This window comes from Tachypleus tridentatus, chromosome 2, assembly GCF_004210375.1.
Source record: "Tachypleus tridentatus isolate NWPU-2018 chromosome 2, ASM421037v1, whole genome shotgun sequence".
In the NCBI taxonomy this organism is placed as follows: domain Eukaryota; kingdom Metazoa; phylum Arthropoda; class Merostomata; order Xiphosura; family Limulidae; genus Tachypleus; species Tachypleus tridentatus.
In genome coordinates this window covers 11,034,816-11,057,627 of record NC_134826.1, presented here as the reverse complement: position 1 = coordinate 11,057,627, position 22,812 = coordinate 11,034,816, and the positions used below count along the sequence as shown (strand labels likewise).

At 34.4% G+C, this 22,812-nt stretch overlaps 1 pseudogene across 1 annotated transcript in view; it reads left to right on the top strand.

The window, feature by feature from the left end:
• The first annotated feature begins 21,143 nt into the window (after positions 1-21,143).
• LOC143238108 (neuronal acetylcholine receptor subunit alpha-7-like) overlaps positions 21,144-22,812 on the top strand; it is a 121,772-nt pseudogene continuing 120,103 nt past the window's right edge. The window contains exon 1 of the transcript XR_013020408.1: positions 21,144-21,431. The product of XR_013020408.1 is annotated as a neuronal acetylcholine receptor subunit alpha-7-like (transcript). The remainder of the gene's footprint in view (positions 21,432-22,812) is intronic.

Here is a 22,812-nt window from a genome sequence, read left to right as displayed (position 1 = left end):
AGTTATTAGTATCATTATTAGGCAGTTATTAGTATCATTATTAGGGAGTTATTAGTATCATTATAAGGGAGTTATTAGTATCATTGTTATGGAGTTATTAGTATCATTATTAGGCAGTTATTAGTATCATTATTAGGGAGTTATTAGTATCATTATTAGGCAGTTATTAGTATCATTATAAGGGAGTTATTAATATCATTATAAGGGAGTTATTAGTATTATTTTTAAGCAGTGTCTTCTACCTAGTATAAGCTGATATTGACTGGACTAATACTATATTTTGAAAGTAATCCTAGTTATAGTTGTATAAATATATATCTTGTAGAACCTTACGTGTGGGTTAACCACTACAAGACGATATTCACTGGACTAATACTATGTGGTAATATTAGTGTTAGCTAATGTTGTAAATATATATGTATTTATAACTAGTATAAAATACCCATAATTCACTACTGGATTCTAAAGTCCCCTCATGATTCACAGAGGACTCGATGTATCAGTTAAGCGTCTCTGAATTACTTCTATAGCTAACTATCAGCACAGATTCTGTAGTTTATATGTCTGTTGTCATCTCCCAATATTAATACAATTATTTTAAAAACCACATAGTTTTAACTTAGTTTCTCAGGTTTATTTTCTGTGTTTTTATTTTCATTTATATTTTTCCTTCCGTTTTTTGTTACCGTTTTTCAAACTTAGTTCAACTTTTTTTATAAATTCTCAGGTTTCTATTTTATCTTCCTAAGTTTGTGTTGAAAAACAGAATTTGGCAGAATCGTCTACATGTTGCTCACTCAGTACGGGAGAATTACAAAAAAATATAACACGTTTCTATAGACCTTTAGGAAATTGAATTATAAGACTTAAGCGCTATAGGACATAAAAACTGGTCAATTTCTTTTTGTCAACTTTAACAACTAATACTCGGATACATACTCTCAGAAACCCTTCAGTGTGTGTGAAAAGTTTCAGGTCTGTAAGTTTCTTCTTCTTTTGTTATATATTTAACACAATACATTATTATATATATATTTAACACAATACTTTATTCATTATATATGTATATATTAAGCACAATACTTTATTATATATATATTTAGCACAATACTTTATTATATATATATTTAGCACAATACTTTATTCATTATATATGTATATATTAAGCACAATACTTTATTATATATATATTTAGCACGATACTTTATTCATTATATATGTATATATTAAGCACAATACTTTATTATATATGTATTTAACACAATACTTTATTCATTATATATGTATATATTAAGCACAATACTTTATTATATATATATTTAGCACAATACTTTATTATATATATATATTTAGCACAATACTTTTATTCATTATATATGTATATATTAAGCACAATACTTTATTATATATATATTTAGCACGATACTTTATTCATTATATATGTATATATTAAGCACAATACTTTATTCTATATATATTTAACACAATACTTTATTCATTATATATGCATATATTAAGCACAATACTTTATTCTATATAAATATATTTAACACAGGATTTTATTTATTATATATATATATATATTTGCCCCCAAGTGGCTCAGGGGTATGTCTGTAGACTTACAACGCTAAAATCCGGGTTTCGATAACCGTGGTGGGTAGAGCACAGATAGCCCATTGTGTAGCTTTGTGCTTAATTTAATATATATATATATATATATATATATATATGTAGGAGAGAAAACTATGTTGCATTCAAACAGGAGAAAGCCGATGAATCAATGAATACAATACATTTATCTAGAGTTTCTAATTATTTTCTTTCTCAACGCGAAACGTTTTTTTCTTTTCCCTCAATCATAATTGTTCATGGGGTTGCCATGACAAGAAGCCTCACTGGTCATTCATCACAGACTAATTCAGCAACGGTTCATGAAAACCTGCTTTAGTCAGTTAGGTCGTATAATAAATATTTCTCTTTTTAATACGAGTGTTTTGTACATCGTTGATACTGGTCAGTGCTTCATCGCCAAGTCCCGCTAGAGGGCGTTGTTGACTCCTTACGATTAATCGGGAACTTCCACTATTCTTGATTATCTCGAATAATAGCTCGAAGCGAGTTTCCTGTTCTAATGAACTCCTCTCAGGGTAAGCTGTCTCTCACCCATAAAGCGATTAGAACACGTGAGCACGTTAAGAGAAAATTCAGCAGTGAACAAACAAACAAAATGAAGTGACTGTAATCATGATATTGTGGAGAGGTTGTTGTAACTTACAGATTATGTAAACTTACCACTCTTCTTCTACGGAAGTGAAGATGAACTAAGGTCACGTAAGACACAAATATCTGTCTCTGGTTCTTCCAAGACTTGACTGGTCAAGTTAGATTGCAGAACAACTGTCAACACCGTGAGATTTTCAAACGATCTATAGCCAATAGGGCTTTTTAGATGGCCCAACAAGGCAAGGTTGTTACGGCATTCGACTAACAAATTAAGGGTAACGAGTTCGAATCTCCGTTGCACCAAACATGTTTCCCTTTCAGCCGTGGGAATATTATTACATTACCGTCAATCCCACTAGTTGTTGGTGTAAAAGCCGCACAAAAGTTTGAACTGCGTGTTAATGTTTGATTGTTTGTTTTTTTAATCTCGCGCAAAACTAAACGAAGGCTATCTGCGCTAACCGTTCTCAATTTAGCAGTGCAAGACTAGACAGAAACCAGCTAGTTCTCACCACCAACCATCAACCATTAATATTACAACCTTGACTAACTAATTATTTATCTTCTTATGTAACAACCGAAAATAACACATTTATTGTAGAGCACGTGTAGTAAATGTACCACTTAACACTGTAACACATTTATTGCGTAGCACCTTTAGTAACTGCACTACTTAACACCGTAAAACATTTATTGAAGAGCACCTATAGAAAGTATACTACTTGACATTATAAGACATTTATTATACACCACGTGTAGTAAGTGTAAAACTTAACACTGTAATACATTTCTTATACAGCAAGTGTAGTAGGTGTACTACTTAACATTGTAAGACATTTATTATACAGCACGTGTAGTAGGTGTAAAACTTAACACTGTAATACATTTATTATACAGCACGTGTAGTAGGTGTACTACTTAACATTGTAAGACATTTAGTATACAGCACGTGTAGTAAGTGTACTACTTAACACTGCAAGACATTTATTATACAGCACGTGTAGTAGGTGTACTACTTAACATTGTAAGATATTTATTATACAGCACGTGTAGTAGGTGTACTACTTAATATTGTAAGACACTTATTATACAGCACGTGTAGTAGGTGTACTACTTAACACTGTAAGACATTTATTATACAGCACGTGTAGTAGGTGTACAACTTAACACTGTAATACATTTATTATACAGCACGTGTAGTAAGTGTACTACTTAACACTGTAATACATTTATTATACAGCACGTATAATAAGTGTACAACTTAACACTGTAAGACATTTATTACACAGCACGTGTAGTAGGTGTCCTACTTAAAGTGTAAGACATTTATTATGCAGAACTTGAAGTAGGTGTACTACTTAACGCAGTAAGACATTTATTATACAACATGAGTAGAAAGTGTACTACTTTACTGTGTAAGACATATATTATACAGCACGTGTAATAAGTGTAAAACTTAACACTGTAAGACATTTATTACACAGCACGTGTAGTAGGTGTCCTACTTAAAGTGTAAGACATTTATTATGCAGAACTTGAAGTAGGTGTACTACTTAACACTGTAATACATTTATTATACAGCACGTGTAAAAAGTGTACTACTTAACATTGTAAGACATTTATTATACGGCATCAGTTGTAAGTGTGCTACTGAACACTGTTATACATTTATTATACGGCATGAGTAGTAAGTGTACTACTTAACACTGTAATACATTTATTCTACATCATGAGTAGTAAGTGTAAAACATAGCACCGTAAGACATTTATCATACAGCACGTGTAGTAGGTGTACTACTTAACACTGTAATACATTTATTATAAACCAAGTGTAGTAGGTGTACTCCTTGATACTGTAATACATTTCTTATACACCACGTGTAGTAGGTGTACTACTTAACACTGTAAGATATTTATTATACAGCATGAGTAGTGGATGTACCACTTAACACTGTAATACATTTATTATACACCACGTGTAGTAGGTGTGCTACTTAACACTGTAAGACATTTATTATACAGCACGTGTAGTAGGTGTACTACTTAACACTGTAATACATTTATTATGCAGAACTTGAAGTAGGTGTACTACTTAACACTGTAATACATTTATTATACAGCACGTGTAGAAAGTGTACTACTTAACATTGTAAGACATTTATTATACGGCATCAGTTGTAAGTGTGCTACTGAACACTGTTATACATTTATTATACGGCATGAGTAGTAAGTGTACTACTTAACACTGTAATACATTTATTCTACATCATGAGTAGTAAGTGTAAAACTTAGCACCGTATGACATTTATTATACAGGTGTACTACTTAACACTGTAAGACATTTATTATACAGGTGTACTACTTAACGCTGTAAGACATTTATTATACACCACGTGTAGTAGGTGTGCTACTTAACACTGCAAGACATTTATTATACAGGTGTAATAGTTAACACTGTAAGACATTTATTATACAGCACGTGTAGTAGGTGTACTACTTAACACTGTAATACATTTATTATGCAGAACTTGAAATAGGTGTACTACTTAACACTGTTATACATTTATTCTACATCATGAGTAGTAAGTGTAAAATTTAGCACCGTATGACATTTATTATACAGGTGTACTACTTAACACTGTAAGACATTTATTATACAGGTGTACTACTTAACGCTGTAAGACATTTATTAAACAGCATGAGTAGTAAGTGTACTACTTAACACTGTAATACATTTATTCTACATCATGAGTAGTAAGTGTAAAACATAGCACCGTAAGACATTTATCATACAGCACGTGTAGTAGGTGTACTACTTAACACTGTAATACATTTATTATAAACCAAGTGTATGTAGTAGGTGTACTCCTTGATACTGTAATACATTTATTATACAGGTGTAATAGTTAACACTGTAAGACATTTATTATACAGCACGTGTAGTAGGTGTACTACTAAACACTGTAATACATTTATTATACACCATGTAAAGTAGGTGTGCTACTTAACACTGTAAGACATTTATTATACAGCATGAGTAGTAAATGTACTTCTTAACACTGTAATATATTTATTATACAGCACGTGTAGTAATTGTACTTTTTAACACTGTAATACATTTATTATACAGCACGTGTAGAAAGTGTACTACTTAACAGAGTAATACATTTATTATACAGCAAGTGTAGTAGATGTACTACTTAACTCTGTAAGACATTTATTATACACCATGTGTAGTAGGTGTACTACTTAACACTGTAAGACATTTATTATACAGCATGAGTAGTAAGTGTACTACTTAACACTGTAAGACATTTATTATACACCATCAGTTATAAGTGTGCTACTTAACACTGTTAGACATTTATTATACAGCATGAGTAGTAAGTGTACTACTTAACACTCAAAAACTTTTATTATACAGCACGTGTAGTAAGTGTTCTACATTATCTGTACATGAACTGTTTATAATGTTGTAACGGTGACTGGTTTTTATTTTTGTGTGTAGAAGGAACACGATATAACATTATCTGTACATCAAGTGTTTGTAATGTAATAACAGTGACTGGTTTATATTGTTGTTTGTAGAAGGAACACGATAGAACATTATCTGTACATCAAGTGTTTATAATGTAGTAACAGACTGGTTTATATTATTGTGTGTAGGAGGAACACGATAGAAGATTATCTGTACATGAAGTGTTTATAATGTAGTAACTGTGACTGGTTTATATTGTTGTATGTAGGAGGAACACGATAGAAGATTGACTGTACATCAAGTGTTTATAATGTAGTAACAGTGACTGGTTAATATTGTTTTATGTAGGGGGAACACGATAGAAGATTATCTGTACATCAAGTGTTTATTATGTAGTAACAGTGACTGGTTTATATTGTTGTGTGTAGGAGAAACACGATAGAACATTATCTGTACATCAAGTGTTTATAATGTAGTAACAGTGACTGGTTTATATTATTGTTTGTAGAAGGAACACGATAGAACATTATCTGTACATCAAGTGTTTATAATGTAGTAACGGTGACTGGTTTATATTGTTGTGTGTAGAAGGAAAACGATAGAACATTATCTGTACATCAAGTGTCTATAATGAAGTAAAAGTGACTGGTTTATATTGTTGTTTGTAGGAGGAACACGATAGAACATTATCTGTACATCAAGTGTTTATAATGTAGTAATAGACTGGTTTATATTGTTGTGAGTAGGAGGTACAAGATAGAACATTATCTGAACATCAAAAGTTTATAATATACTAACAGTGACTGGTTAAAATTGTTGTGTGAAGGAGGAACACGATAGAACATAATCTGTACATCAGGAATTTATTATGTAGTAACAGTGACTAGTTTATATTGTTGTGTATAGGAGGAACACGATAAAACTTTATCTGTACATGAAGTGTTTATAATGTAGTAACAGTGACTAGTTTATATTGTTGTGTATAGGAGGAACACGATAAAACTTTATCTGTACATGAAGTGTTTATAATGTAGTAACAGTGACTGGTTTATATTGTTGTGTGTAGGAGGAACACGATAGAACATTATCTGTACATCAAGTGTTTATGATGTAGTAAAAGTGACTGGTGTATATTGTTGTATGTAGAAGGAACACGATATAACATTATTTGTACATCAAGTGTTTATAATGTAGTAACAGACTGGCTTATATTGTCGTATGTAGGAAGAACACGATAGAAGATAACCTGTACATCAAGTGTTTATAATGTAGTAACAGTGGCTGGTTTATATTGTTGTATGTAAGAAAAACACGATAGAACATTATCTGTACATCAAGTGTTTATGATGTATTAACAGTGACTGGTTAATATTGTTATATGTAGGAGGAACACGATAGAAGATTATCTGTACATCAAGTGTTTATAATGTAGTAACAGTGACTGGTTTATATTGTTGTGTGTAGGAGGAACACGATAGAACATTATCTGTACATCAAGTGTTTATAATGTAGTAACTGTGACTGGATTATATTGTTGTATGTAGAAGGAACACGACAGAAGATTATTTGTACATCAAGTGTTTATAATGTAGTAACAGTGACTGGTTTTTATTTTTGTGTGTAGGAGGAACACGATAGAACATTATCTGTACATCAAGTGTTTATAATGTAGTAACAGTGACTGGTTTATATTGTTGCGTGTAGAAGGAACACGATAGAACATTATCTGTACATCAAATGTTTATAATGTAGTAACAGACTGGATTATATTGTTGTGTGTAGGAGGAACACGATAGAAGATTATCTGTACATCAAGTGTTTATAATGTAGTAACTGTGACTGGTTTATATTGTTGTATGTAGGAGGAACACGATAGAAGATTGACTGTACATCAAGTGTTTATAATGTAGTAACAGTGACTGGTTTATATTGTTGTATGTAGGAGGAGCACGATAGAACATTATCTGTACATCAAGTGTTTATGATGTATTAACAGTGACTGGTTAATATTGTTTTATGTAGGAGGAACACGATAGAAGATTATCTGTACATCAAGTGTTTATTATGTTGTAACAGTGACTGGTTTATATTGTTGTGTGTAGGAGGAACACGATAGAACATTATCTGTACATCAATTGTTTATAATGTAGTAACAGTGACTGGTTTATATTGTTGTGTGTAGAAGGAACACGATAGAACATTATCTGTACTTTAAGTGTTTATAATGTAGTAACAGTGACTGGTTTATACTGTTGTGTGTAGGAGGAACACGATAGAACATTATCTGTACATCAAGTGTTTATAATGTAGTAACAGTGACTGGTTTATATTGTTGTGTGTAGAAGGAACACGATAGAACATTATTTTTACATCAGGTATTTATTATGTAGTAACAGTGACTGGTTTATATTGTTGTGTGTAGGAGGAACACGATAGAACATTACCTGTACATCAAGTGTTTATAATGTAGTAACAGTGACTGGTTTATATTGTTGTGAGTAGGAGGAACACGATAGAACATTATTTGTACATCAAGTGTTTATAATGTAGTAATAGACTGGTTTATATTGTTGTGAGTAGGAGGTACACGATAGAACATTATCTGAACATCAAGTGTTTATAATGTACTAACAGTGACTGGTTTATATTGTTGTGTGAAGGAGGAACACGATAGAACATTATCTGTACATCAGGTATTTATTATGTAGTAACAGTGACTAGTTTATATTGTTGTGTGTAGGAGGAACACGAAAAAACATTATCTGTACATGAAGTGTTTATAATGTAGTAACAGTGACTGGTTTATATTGTTGTGTGTAGGAGGAACACGATAGAACATTATCTGTACATCAAGTGTTTATGATGTAGTAAAAGTGACTGGTTTATATTGTTGTATGTGGGAGGAACACGATATAACATTCTTTGTACATCAAGTGTTTATAATGTAGTAACAGACTGGTTTATATTGTTGTGAGTAGGAGGAACACGATAGAAAATTATCTGTACATCAAGTGTTTATAATGTAGTAACTGTGACTGGTTTATATTGTTGTATGTAGGAAGAACACGATAGAAGATTATCTGCACATCAAGTGTTTATAATGTAGTAACAGTGACTGGTTTATATTGTTGTGTGTAAAAGGAACACGATAGAACATTATCTGTACATCAAGTGTTTATAATGTAGTAACAGTGACTGGTTTATATTGTTGTATGTAGGAGGAACACGTTAGAACATTATCTGTAAATCAAGTGTTTATAATGTAGTAACAGTGACTGGTTTATATTGTTGTGTGTAGGAGGAACACGATAGAAGATTATCTGTACATCAAGTGTTTATAATGTAGTAACTGTGACTGGTTTATATTGTTGTATGTAGGAAGAACACGATAGAAGATTATCTGCACATGAAGTGTTTATAATGTAGTAACAATGACTGGTTTATATTGTTGTGTGTAGGAGGAACACGATAGAACATTATCTGTACATCAAGTGTTTATAATGTAGTAACAGTGACTGATTTATATTGTTGTGTGTAGAAGGAACACGATAGAACATTATCTGTACATCAAGTGTTTATAATGTAGTAACAGTGACTGGTTTATATTGTTGTATGTAGGAGGAACACGATAGAACATTATCTGTACATCAATTGTTTATAATGTAGTAACAGTGAGTGGTTTATATTGTTGTGTGTAGGAGGAACACGATAGAACATTATCTGTACATCAAGTATTTATAATGAAGTAAAAGTGACTGGTTTATATTGTTGTTTGTAGGAGGAACCCGATAGAAGATTACCTGTACATCAAATGTTTATAATGTATTAACAGTGACTGGTTAATATTGTTTTATGTAGGAGGAACACGATAGAAGATTATCTGTACATCAAGTGTTTATAATGTAGTAATAAACTGGTTTATATTGTTGTGTGTAGGAGGAACACGACAGGACATTATCTGTACATCAAGTGTTTATAATGTAGTAACAGTGACTGGTTTATATTGTTGTATGTAGGAGGAACATGAGAGAACATTATCTGTACATCAAGTGTTTATAATGTAGTAATAGACTGGTTTATATTGTTGTGAGTAGGAGGTACACGATAGAACATTATCTGTATATCAAGTGTTTATAATGTAGTAACAGTGACTGGTTTATATTGTTGTATGTAGGAGGAACACTATAGAACATTATCTGTACATCAAGTGTTTATAATGTAGTAACAGTGACTGGTTTATATTGTTGTGTGTAGGAGGAACATGATAGAACATTATCTGTACATCAAGTGTTTATAATGTAGTAACAGTGACTGATTTATATTGTTGTGTGTAGAAGGAACACGATAGAACATTATCTGTACATCAAGTGTTTATAATGTAGTAACAGTGACTGGTTTATATTGTTGTATGTAGGAGGAACACGATAGAACATTATCTGTACATCAATTGTTTATAATGTAGTAACAGTGAGTGGTTTATATTGTTGTGTGTAGGAGGAACACGATAGAACATTATCTGTACATCAAGTATTTATAATGAAGTAAAAGTGACTGGTTTATATTGTTGTTTGTAGGAGGAACCCGATAGAAGATTACCTGTACATCAAATGTTTATAATGTAGTAACAGTGACTAGTTTATATTGTTGTATGTAGGAGGAACACGATAGAACCTTATCTGTACATCAAGTGTTTATGATGTATTAACAGTGACTGGTTAATATTGTTTTATGTAGGAGGAACACGATAGAAGATTATCTGTACATCAAGTGTTTATAATGTAGTAATAAACTGGTTTATATTGTTGTGTGTAGGAGGAACACGACAGGACATTATCTGTACATCAAGTGTTTATAATGTAGTAACAGTGACTGGTTTATATTGTTGTATGTAGGAGGAACATGAGAGAACATTATCTGTACATCAAGTGTTTATAATGTAGTAATAGACTGGTTTATATTGTTGTGAGTAGGAGGTACACGATAGAACATTATCTGTACATCAAGTGTTTATAATGTAGTAACAGTGACTGTTTTATATTGTTGTGTGTAGGAGGAACACGATAGAACATTATCTGTACATCAAGTGTTTATAATGTAGTAACAGTGACTGGTTTATATTGTTGTGTGTAGGAGGAACACGATAGAACATTATCTGTACATCAAGTGTTTCTAATGTCGTCATTGTGACTGGTTTATAATGATGTCTCGGTGACAGGTTTCACATGTAGTTTCAGTGATTGGTTTCTTATATCGTCACAGTGACTGGTTTATAATGTCGTCTCGTTGACTGGTTTCTAATGTCGTCACAGCGACTGGTTTCTAATATAATCATAGTGGCCAGTTTCTAATGTTGTCTAAATGACAGGTTTCTAAGTTAATTTCAGTGATTGGCTTCTTATGTTATTACAGTTACTGGTTTCTGATGTAGTCATAGTGACTGAATTTTGCATTGTTTAAAGTAATTTCTGTTGTTTTTGTCAAAGTGTTCTTCTCAACATATAGATTTAATTTGAACCAAACTCTGAGCTGTTTGGCATGTGAACGATTGATCTAACAAAGAAACATCTGAACAGGTAATTAGGTACTATCAAAGGTATATTTATATATATATATTTAGGATTAGGACATTAGTACAGGTAGAAGCCCCACAGGCTAGTCATTATATGCTTGAAATGAAAGTTTTGACAGATTATGAAACTGAACGGGTATAACCATTGAGAAAACACATTGGAAAGGCCTTGTAATCAAATACACCTAACACGTTTCTATCCTTTCCGATGGCATCAGACATGCTAAGAAACAATAAGCTCTGAGAACTGTCTGAATGGTTTGGTGAAAACGTTGTCTTTATTCGTTGTTGTAGAACAATATTTCGACATTAAGATAAAAAAAACAGTTTATAACTTCCTGACATTTTATACGAGTTTTAGTTGAAAAGGTTTTGACTTATTATGAAAGATAAAACAATAACAGTTATTTCTTGAGGAATCATGAAATATTCCTGTGTTAAAGGTTAAAATAAAAGACGACACAAAACTTGTACTTGTAGAAACTCTATCTTATATCACTAGTAACATATAATCATGTTACTGTTGTGAGAACATGCAAGTAAATTTTTCATTTTCTACAATTCTGATTTAATTTAACGAAAGCCACGCAAACATACACATACGACAGAAAATCAAATATATATATAATTTCCAGTCCTTAATTATAAATGAACGTAGAACTAGCAGACTTTATAGACATAACAGTAAACAAGTTCACCTTCCTTTGTGTACTGTTCCATAAAATAAAACACATTACATTTTGAAATAAGTTACACAGGATATGTTATTAAAACAGAATACAACACACGAGTATTTTATTAAAAGTACACAGGATATGTTATTAAAACAGAATACAACACACGAGTATTTTATTAAAAGTACACAGGATATGTTATTAAAACAGAATACAACACACGAGTATTTTATTAAAAGTACACAGGATATGTTATTAAAACAGAATACAACACACGAGTATTTTATTAAAAGTACACAGGATATGTTATTAAAACAGAATACAACACACGAGTATTTTATTAAAAGTATAAACAACACGTTATTCATCAGGATGATAAAAAAACAATACAAACGTTAATACAACACACATAACATTATTACATGGACGATACAACACAAACAATATTATAACACGATAAAGGATGATACAATAATACAACATTATTACACGATAAGGATAATAAACACATACAACATTATTACACGATAAAGGATGATACAATACATACAACATTATTACAAGAACAATACAACACATAAAAAAATATTACCTGACAAAGGATAATACAACACATAAAACATTATTACCCAACAAAGGATAATACAACACATAAAACATTATCACACAACAAAGGATAATACAACACATACAACATTATTACACGATAAAGGATGATACAACACATACAACATTATTACACGATGAAGGGTGATACAACACATACAACATTATTACACGATAAAGGATAATACAACACATACAACATTATTACACGATAAAGGATAATACAACACATACAACATTATTACACGATAAAGGATAATACAACACATACAACATTATTACACGATAAAGGATGATACAACACATACAACATTATTACACGATAAAGGGTGATACAACACATACAACATTATTACACGATAAAGGATAATACAACACATACAACATTATTACACAATAAAGGATGATACAACACATACAACATTATTACACGATAAAGGGTGATACAACACATACAACATTATTACACGATAAAGGATAATACAACACATACAACATTATCACACAACAAAGGATAATACAACACATACAACATTATTACACGATAAAGGATGATACAACACATACAACATTATTACACGATAAAGGGTGATACAACACATACAACATTATTACACGATAAAGGATGGTACAACACATAACTGTTTATCCCCTCTCACACTTTTTGTTGTAAACACTTCCTCGTCTGTTTTGTAATTATTCTATTGAACACATACTTAAAGTAATTAACTTAATACAGCTGTGCCTCTTAAAAGCAGAACGTTTACATAGCAGACCTTCTGGTTCTTGTTTTTTCACGAGTTGTGGAATTCAAGGGAAATCAATACAGAAGCTAGAAATGTTATTTCAGAAACTTTGTGAAGAAATGTTCAGAATGTTTTGTATACCGTTTCGACAGATCTATTGATTAGACTTTATATTATACAAGGAAATGTAACCAATAGAATGACCAAGTTATACAGCTCTGTATTTTAAATGTGAGAACACAGAAAAAAGAAAGCAAATATTGAAACATGTTAAGATGTTTATTGTAAAAATAGGGTTAGCTATTATAACCTTTCATCCGGAAACAACGAAACTTCTTAGTGTATGCTGTGTATCGGGACTTGTTTGAAATGAAAATAACCTTTGATTATATCATTGTCAGAACGGATCGTTTATTGGAAAACAGCTTACTTCATTCATGGAGCGCCAACAGACATAATAACTGCTGAATATCGAAGAAATAATTGAACTAATAAATTATATTTACATAAAAAAACTTCGTGCTGGCTCACATGAAACAAATATTGATTTATGTCACAATACACGACAATGGAGGTCTTAAGCATTTAGTGTGATCGCTGCACGCGGCTCAACCCTCGTGTTTATTGGACGATGAATAATGAGTAGCTGTAACGGACACCAGATGGCGCTTTTCACTATCAGGACTGTTCCTTTTCACAAAAGTAACACTTCCAACCTAATTATACTTGAATGTTTCCCCTTTCTGACACACAATACACTACAAAACTGTCCAAACAATCCACGTGGTTCTCTGAACGTATCCCTCATGCCTTTCGTATGTAACACATAACTCACATTTATCCTATAAACTATTCCATCAGACCACGTGTTTCTCTAACCCTATCCCTCATGCCTTTCGTATGTAACACATAACTCACATTTATCCTATAAACTATTCCATCAGACCATGTGTTTCTCTAACCCTATCCCTCATGCCTTTCGTATGTAACATATAACTCACACTTACCCTAATAAAACTCTTTTTAATCTGTTACTTTCCCTGAAGAATCCAGTCAACACGTTCTGTTGTATCTTTCTGAGACCGCTAGATGTCACAATCCAGCCCACAATTCTCCAACAAAGCCTAATACCCATCACTTACGCCTGAACTACTTCTAACCACATTGGAATAAACCTCTAATTACTATTCTTTGTTCTATTTTACCATTATACACAACCAGTTTAACAGTTTATATACATTTACTACTAAAACCCTCTATTAATTACTAAGATCATAACCATGAGGGGCCAGTAGTAAGTTTATGCTAAGATTCTGGGTTCGATTCCTCACAGTACACATAATATATAAATATAGCCCACTGTAGATTTGTTCTCAAACGAGCAGATATTTTAATATGCTAATTTAAATATTTCAATACTCTATTAAAGTCTCAGTTCCTGACAAGAAGTGACAGAAACAATACATTCTTAAAATGATCTGGTATCTGTTTCGATCTTCATGGGTAATAAATGACAAAAGACGTTTTATTTACTTATTGTAAGTGAATGCTCGCTGAAGGTACATGTCAGAGTGTCGTATATCTCATGTGATCTAATTATTTGTCTGTATGGTACAGTTTCTATCGTGTTGAGTCAGGGTTAAGAACAGTTACTGTTTTAAAAGTTACCAGCAGTTGACATACCTAACCGTCAGTATAAACCATTAAATAGTCTGTCTTTCTTTTCTGCAGTGATTTGGTTGGTACGAACGTTTTTATTTATCTCGAGTTTCTTATAAAGGGTGAACTAACATTACAATTTTTAGACTACTCATCTAAAACCATTTGTGTTATTTATTGTTGTCAACGTTTCAGTGATGTTTACAGTATGTGATTTAAACTTAACTTGTAGTTATAGACGATCCTCACTTAAATTAATGTGACATTAAAGTTCCAAGATACATCCTTTTATCACTGGAGTGTAAGAAAACTAAAAGTAGCATAATTTACAAGACTAAATGAAATATGCTAGGAAATAACTAGTGGGATTTACTTCAGTGAAATAAGGTAGTTCTCGAAATACGAGTCAGGTAGAGTTTAGAATTAATAAGTAGAGCCCGACGTTTCACATATGGTTTGTTTGATTGTTTGGGAATTTCGCACAAAGCTACTCGAGGGCTATCTGTGCTAGCCGTCCCTAATTTAGCAGTGTAAGACTAGAGGGAAGGCAGCTAGTCATCACCACCCACCGCCAACTCTTGGGCTACTCTTTACCAACGAATAGTGGGATTGACCGTCACATTATACACCCCCACGGCTGGAAGGGCGAGCATGTTTAGCGCGACGCGGGCGCGAACCCGCGACCCTCGGATTACGAGTCACACGCCTTACGCGCTAGGCCATGCCGGGCCCTTTCACATATGGAACTTATATTACTAGATGATATGTTTGGATATTAGAGTTATTTAGCTGGAAATTTGGAGTCTGAACTTAGTCCAGTTGTTGGGGGTACACTTCTGTCAGAGGTAACAAAAGGTAACATTATCTTGTTATGGTCCTACTACACTTCTGTTAGTACCACAGGTTGTTGGTGGTGACAAAAGGTAACTTCATCTTGTTAAGGTCCTACTACATTTCTCTTAGTACCATAGGTTGTTGGTGGTGACAAAAGATAACATCATCTTGTTATGGTACTCCTACACTTCTGTTAGCACCACAGGTTGTTGGTGGTAACAAAAGGTAACATCATCTTGTTATGGTCCTACTACTCTTCTGTTAGTACCACAGGTTGTTGGTGGTAACAAAAGGTAACATCATCTTGTTATGGTCCTACTACACTTCTGTTAGTACCATAGGTTGTTGGTGGTAACAAAAGGTAACATCATCTTGTTATGGTCCTACTTCACTTCTGTTAGTACCAAAGGTTGTTGGTGGTAACAAAAGGTTACATCATCTTGTTATGGTCCTACTACACTTCTGTTAGTACCACAGGTTGGTGGTGGTAACAAAAGGTAACATCATCTTGTTAAGGTCCTGCTACACTTCTGTTAGTACCACAGGTTGTTGGTGGTAACAAAAGGAACATCATCTTGTTATGGTCCTGCTACACTTCTGTTAGCACCACAGCTTGTTGGTGGTAACAAAAGGTAACATCTATGCAAAAACGGCTCGTTTGGGTTCAGAAAATATTTTACATAGAAGAGCAAACAACGTTGTTCGATCTTCTATGTAAAATATTTTCTCAACCCAAATCAGCCGTTTTTGCATATATATTTCTCTACAAGTGGGTTTCCTCGTCATCACTGATTAATAAGTTGATAATTTAACAAAATTAACGTTCATAGTTAATTAACCCGATTAACCACCAGAATTAATAATTAATACAAAGTCTGAATGCTTTTGATTTTTCAGGAAAAGTAAAATAGACACTTATAAGTGTTCTCAAAGTGCGAAGTAAACAATAAAGATATTTATAAAATAGGCCTGGCATGGCCTAGCGCGTAAGGCGTGCGGCTCGTAATCCGAGGGTCGCGGGTTCGCGCCCGCGTCGCGCTAAACATGCTCGCCCTCCTAGCCGTGGGGGTGTATAATGTTACGGTCAATCCCACTATTCGTTGGTAAAAGAGTAGCCCAAGAAGAGTTGGCGGTGGGTGGTGATGACTAGCTGCCTTCCCTCTAGCCTTACACTGCTAAATTAGGGACGGCTAGCACACATAGCCCTCGAGTAGCTTTGTGCGAAATTCAAAACAAGACAAACAAACATTCATAAAATATTATAATAAATCAACAGTGTCTCAGTAAAACTCAAATCATGTTTGTGATAAGAAACTTAAGATTCCTGAAGTCTGATGATTGTCGTGTATGTTACTGATCGTTTGTTTCGTAATGTTAACTTTTGTAAATCTGTGTCCTCATTTAACTAGTGGAGAATATTGGTTACATAAAAATATAAATGTATGTGCTTCATAAGGCTCACATTGTTTGTATGTGCTTCATAAGGCCCACATTGTTTGTATGTGCTTCACAAGGCCCACATTGTTTGTATGTGCTTCATAAGGCCCATCTTGTTTATATGTGCTTCATAAGGTTCTTCTTGTTTGTATGTGCTTCATGAGGCCCACATTGTTTGTATGTGCTTCATAAGGCCCAAATTGTTTGTGAGACTTTAAGCTTGCTTTTTGTTGTTGTTGTTTTATTCTGATTTTAGAACCAATGTTCCTCAACGCATATAGTCTGTTCGTCCCAGTTAGGTTACTCTTACCAATCAATCAGTGACGTTTGAGGAAGTGCTTAATAAACGAAACCTCTTTTAAATTCTGGACGATATTTGAGTTATTAGGATACTTGAAACCTGAACTGCCTACCAACGTGGCCAAATGATAGAGTAAGTCTGATACCCATCCAAGCTCTTCACTGTACACACAAATGATTGTAGCAGCACATGTTGCGCAATTCAAGATCTGGTCTCTCAGTTTTATAAAACCGTCATCTTCGCAGTTTTCATGATTCATGTTGACAAAGATGGCTGACGAAGGTTCAACGAGGCTTATTTGTCGCTGTAATAATGCAATTTTTACAAGTGCTTTTTAATGGAATGCTTTTGCTAGTCGTGTAAAAGGAACAAAGTTCGACCAACATCCAAAACTCAACATCTTTGTGGCCGAACACTTGTCAAAGTGAGTTTCTATGGCAGTAAAGTTTGGGTTTGTTTTTTCAGGTTTACAGAATGCATTTGGTTTTACGTCTTTAATACTGGAAACCGTGATTTTCTTTGATAGCCCACCCTATGACTGGAATTTGGTCTCAAACACTCATAGACTTAATGTTAATCACAAGCGATTCGCTATGACGATTTATCTTCATCCTCATTTATCCTGGGTTTTCCATTTTATATAAAAGATACATTCATCTCTCTGCTAGGCTTACAGCAGAAAATGGAATATCGGAGTTTAACGTTTTAAGACTTACTTGTGTTCTACCAGGGGACATTTAGGCTAGGAACAAGTACAATATCAGTTGTTCCATCTGCTGTTGTCCTAGCAACAAAATGCAATGAACTCAATCAATATTCCACTAACGTCCTTACTTCTGGAGCTGCAAAAATATTTGTGATGGAATTAAAGTAAAAAAGGAGTAAATTAATTTTGTTATTAAAATGTGGTTAATATACATGTTACTCTTATTATGCACGTGTCTAATGATGCATTTGTTGAGAAATGTGTTCTACATGTGGCAGGTAACTTTTGGTATGTGTTCTACATGTGATAGTATTTGGTAGGTCGTGGGTCCTACATGTAGTAGTATTTGATAGGTCGTAGGTTCTATACGTAGCAGTATTTGATAGGTCGTGGGTTCTACATGTGGAAGTATTTGATAGGTCGTGAGGTTTACATGTGGCAGGTAACTTTTGTATGTGTTCTACATGTGGCAGGTAACTTTTGGTATGTGTTCTACATGTGATAGTATTTGGTAGGTCGTGGGTCCTACATGTAGTAGTATTTGATAGGTCGTAGGTTCTATATGTGGCAGTATTTGATAGGTCGTGGGTTCTACATGTGGAAGTATTTGAAAGGTCGTGAGGTTTACATGTGGCAGGTAACTTTTGGTATGTGCTCTACATGTGGCAGTATTTCATAGATCGTGGGTTCTACACGTGGCTTGTAACAGGCAGAAAACTCAACGCTTTTCTGTACACATATAGAATGGATTTTACTTACATAGGTCACCGTTTATTTCATGGTCTTCTCTCGAACAGACCTCTCTCCGTTACGTACGGCTGTCAAGGTGACAAGTACACAAAACACCGTATTATCTAATACCTCTCTCCGTTACGTACGGCTGTCAAGGTGACAAGTACACAAAACACCGTATTATCTAATACCTCTCTCCGTTACGTACGGCTGTCAAGGTGACAAGTACACAAAACACCGTACAGACCTCTCTCCGTTACGTACGGCTGTCAAGGTGACAAGTACACAAAACACCGTATTATCTAATACCTCTCTCCGTTACGTACGGCTGTCAAGGTGACAAGTACACAAAACACCGTACAGACCTCTCTCCGTTACGTACGGCTGTCAAGGTGACAAGTACACAAAACACCGTATTATCTAATACCTCTCTCCGTTACGTACGGCTGTCAAGGTGACAAGTACACAAAACACCGTATTATCTAATACCTCTCTCCGTTACGTACGGCTGTCAAGGTGACAAGTACACAAAACACCGTACAGACCTCTCTCCGTTACGTACGGCTGTCAAGGTGACAAGTACACAAAACACCGTATTATCTAATACCTCTCTCCGTTACGTACGGCTGTCAAGGTGACAAGTACACAAAACACCGTACAGACCTCTCTCCGTTACGTACGGCTGTCAAGGTGACAAGTACACAAAACACCGTATTATCTAATACCTCTCTCCGTTACGTACGGCTGTCAAGGTGACAAGTACACAAAACACCGTATTATCTAATACCTCTCTCCGTTACGTACGGCTGTCAAGGTGACAAGTACACAAAACACCGTATTATCTAATACCTCTCTCCGTTACGTACGGCTGTCAAGGTGACAAGTACACAAAACACCGTATTATCTAATACCTCTCTCCGTTACGTACGGCTGTCAAGGTGACAAGTACACAAAACACCGTATTATCTAATACCTCTCTCCGTTACGTACGGCTGTCAAGGTGACAAGTACACAAAACACCGTATTATCTAATACCTCTCTCCGTTACGTACGGCTGTCAGGGTGACAAGTACACAAAACACCGTATTATCTAATACCTCTCTCCGTTACGTACGGCTGTCAAGGTGACAAGTACACAAAACACCGTATTATCTAATACCTCTCTCCGTTACGTACGGCTGTCAGGGTGACAAGTACACAAAACACCGTATTATCTAATACCTCTCTCCGTTACGTACGGCTGTCAAGGTGACAAGTACACAAAACACCGTATTATCTAATACCTCTCTCCGTTACGTACGGCTGTCAAGGTGACAAGTACACAAAACACCGTATTATCTAATACCTCCTCTCCGTTACGTACGGCTGTCAAGGTGACAAGTACACAAAACACCGTACAGACCTCTCTCCGTTACGTACGGCTGTCAAGGTGACAAGTACACAAAACACCGTATTATCTAATACCTCTCTCCGTTACGTACGGCTGTCAAGGTGACAAGTACACAAAACACCGTACAGACCTCTCTCCGTTACGTACGGCTGTCAAGGTGACAAGTACACAAAACACCGTATTATCTAATACCTCTCTCCGTTACGTACGGCTGTCAAGGTGACAAGTACACAAAACACCGTATTATCTAATACCTCTCTCCGTTACGTACGGCTGTCAAGGTGACAAGTACACAAAACACCGTATTATCTAATACCTCTCTCCGTTACGTACGGCTGTCAAGGTGACAAGTACACAAAACACCGTATTATCTAATACCTCTCTCCGTTACGTACGGCTGTCAAGGTGACAAGTACACAAAACACCGTATTATCTAATACCTCTCTCCGTTACGTACGGCTGTCAAGGTGACAAGTACACAAAACACCGTATTATCTAATACCTCTCTCCGTTACGTACGGCTGTCAAGGTGACAAGTACACAAAACACCGTATTATCTAATACCTCTCTCCGTTACGTACGGCTGTCAAGGTGACAAGTACACAAAACACCGTATTATCTAATAAGGTATTTTTGAACGACGAGGCACGTTAGTTTTCTGCATCGAATTTTCCAACCCACGTACAGCGCATGCGCAAGACAGGTCTGTTTTTAATGGAAGATAAGATTCACGTCGTACAATCCTGACGTTGAGTAGCTGCATCAGTATCTACATAGCTACTGCTGGGTGAAGACTCCAGTCAGTAATATGGACGTAAACTACATCAGCGACGATCATCGTCCATTCCCTTACTTTAACGTTCGCTGTCTTCCATTTCACACATTACTGACACAAGAGGTTGGTCTGTGAACTGATATCTTCAAAAGTTGGTTGGCTACAGGTGGTGAAAAGGTTTGGAACACGAATGACTGAACTGCACGTCCACTCACTAACTTTATCGTCAAGATGACAAGAAAAAGATGGTGTAGATTCCCCGCTCTTCTAATTACACTGTGTTTCTTCAATCTTTTCCAAAGTAAGTAGTTTTTACTGTGTTTTAGAGAGAGAGGTATTTCTGTTTATCAAGTGCTGATTATTAATTTAATAAAATTAATACAGATACACAGACGACGTTTCGACATTATTATACGATAAATATAACTTCAGGGATTATTGACGTTTACAAGGAATACTTTAACTGTATTACCGATAGTAAGCTCTCGTGATTCTATACCATAATCCACCCAGTGTGGGAGTGAATAAACTAATTGGCTGATGCAGTTCTAGACCATAATCCACCCAGTGTTGGAGTGAATAAACTAATTGGCTGATGTAGTTCTAGACCATAATCCACACAGCGTGAGAGTGAATAAACTAATTGGTTGAGGCAGTTCTAGACCATAATCCACCCAGTGTTGGAGTGAATAAACTAATTGGCTGATGCAGTTCTAGACCATAATCCACCCAGTGTGGGAGTGAATAAACTAAATGGCTGATGTAGTTCTAGACCATAATCCACACAGCGTGAGAGTGAATAAACTAATTGGTTGAGGTAGTTCTAGACCATAATCCACCCAGTGTGGGAGTGAATAAACTAATTGGCTGATGCAATTCTAGACCATAATCCACCCAGTATGGGAGTGAATAAACTAATTGGCTGAGGCAGTTCTAGACCATAATCCACCCAGCGTGGGAACGAATTATGTATTTGGCACGAAATAAGAAATAATAATTAAACCACATTTTAAATTAAAAACCTAAAGGAAATAAAGAAACAACAAGAAATTAGTTGAAACTGCTTGTTTTAATAGTTTTTGCTAGGCTTATTTCTCTATTCCACAAGTTGAGAACGAGGGTAAAATAATTGAACTAATAACAATGAGGACCTTTAGGTAGGACCTTAAATATAAAAACAGCTATTACATCTGGTCAATTGGAAGAGGTCAGTTTCATAGTAAAAGTAAATATATCATGTTTCTAAAACTTTTTATGGACTTCCAGATACAATTTTCATTACTAGTTTTAACCAGTATAACTTTACTTATAAAAAAAAAACAAATTACAACCAGAGGTGTTAACAATGATCTGTGACGTACGACACAAGAGGGCGTCACATATATAATTCATTATTTACATTATTATAATAACAAGAGTACCAAACAACGACTGATAAGTAGTTTATTTTTCTGGGATATACTACGTCAGTTCTTCTGTCTTATTCACTATCAAACAGTCTCGTAGCTATAAAACTCCTGCAAGTCTAATAGTAACATGTACGTGCTTAGCTACCATGTTCGACATTTGTTTTCTCAGTCGTTTCTTCAGTAATGAACATCATTTTGTTCTCGTGTAAAGAGAAAAAGTCATACTGATATATTGAAAGAGCGTGACACTCAAATATTTATATTAATATGTAT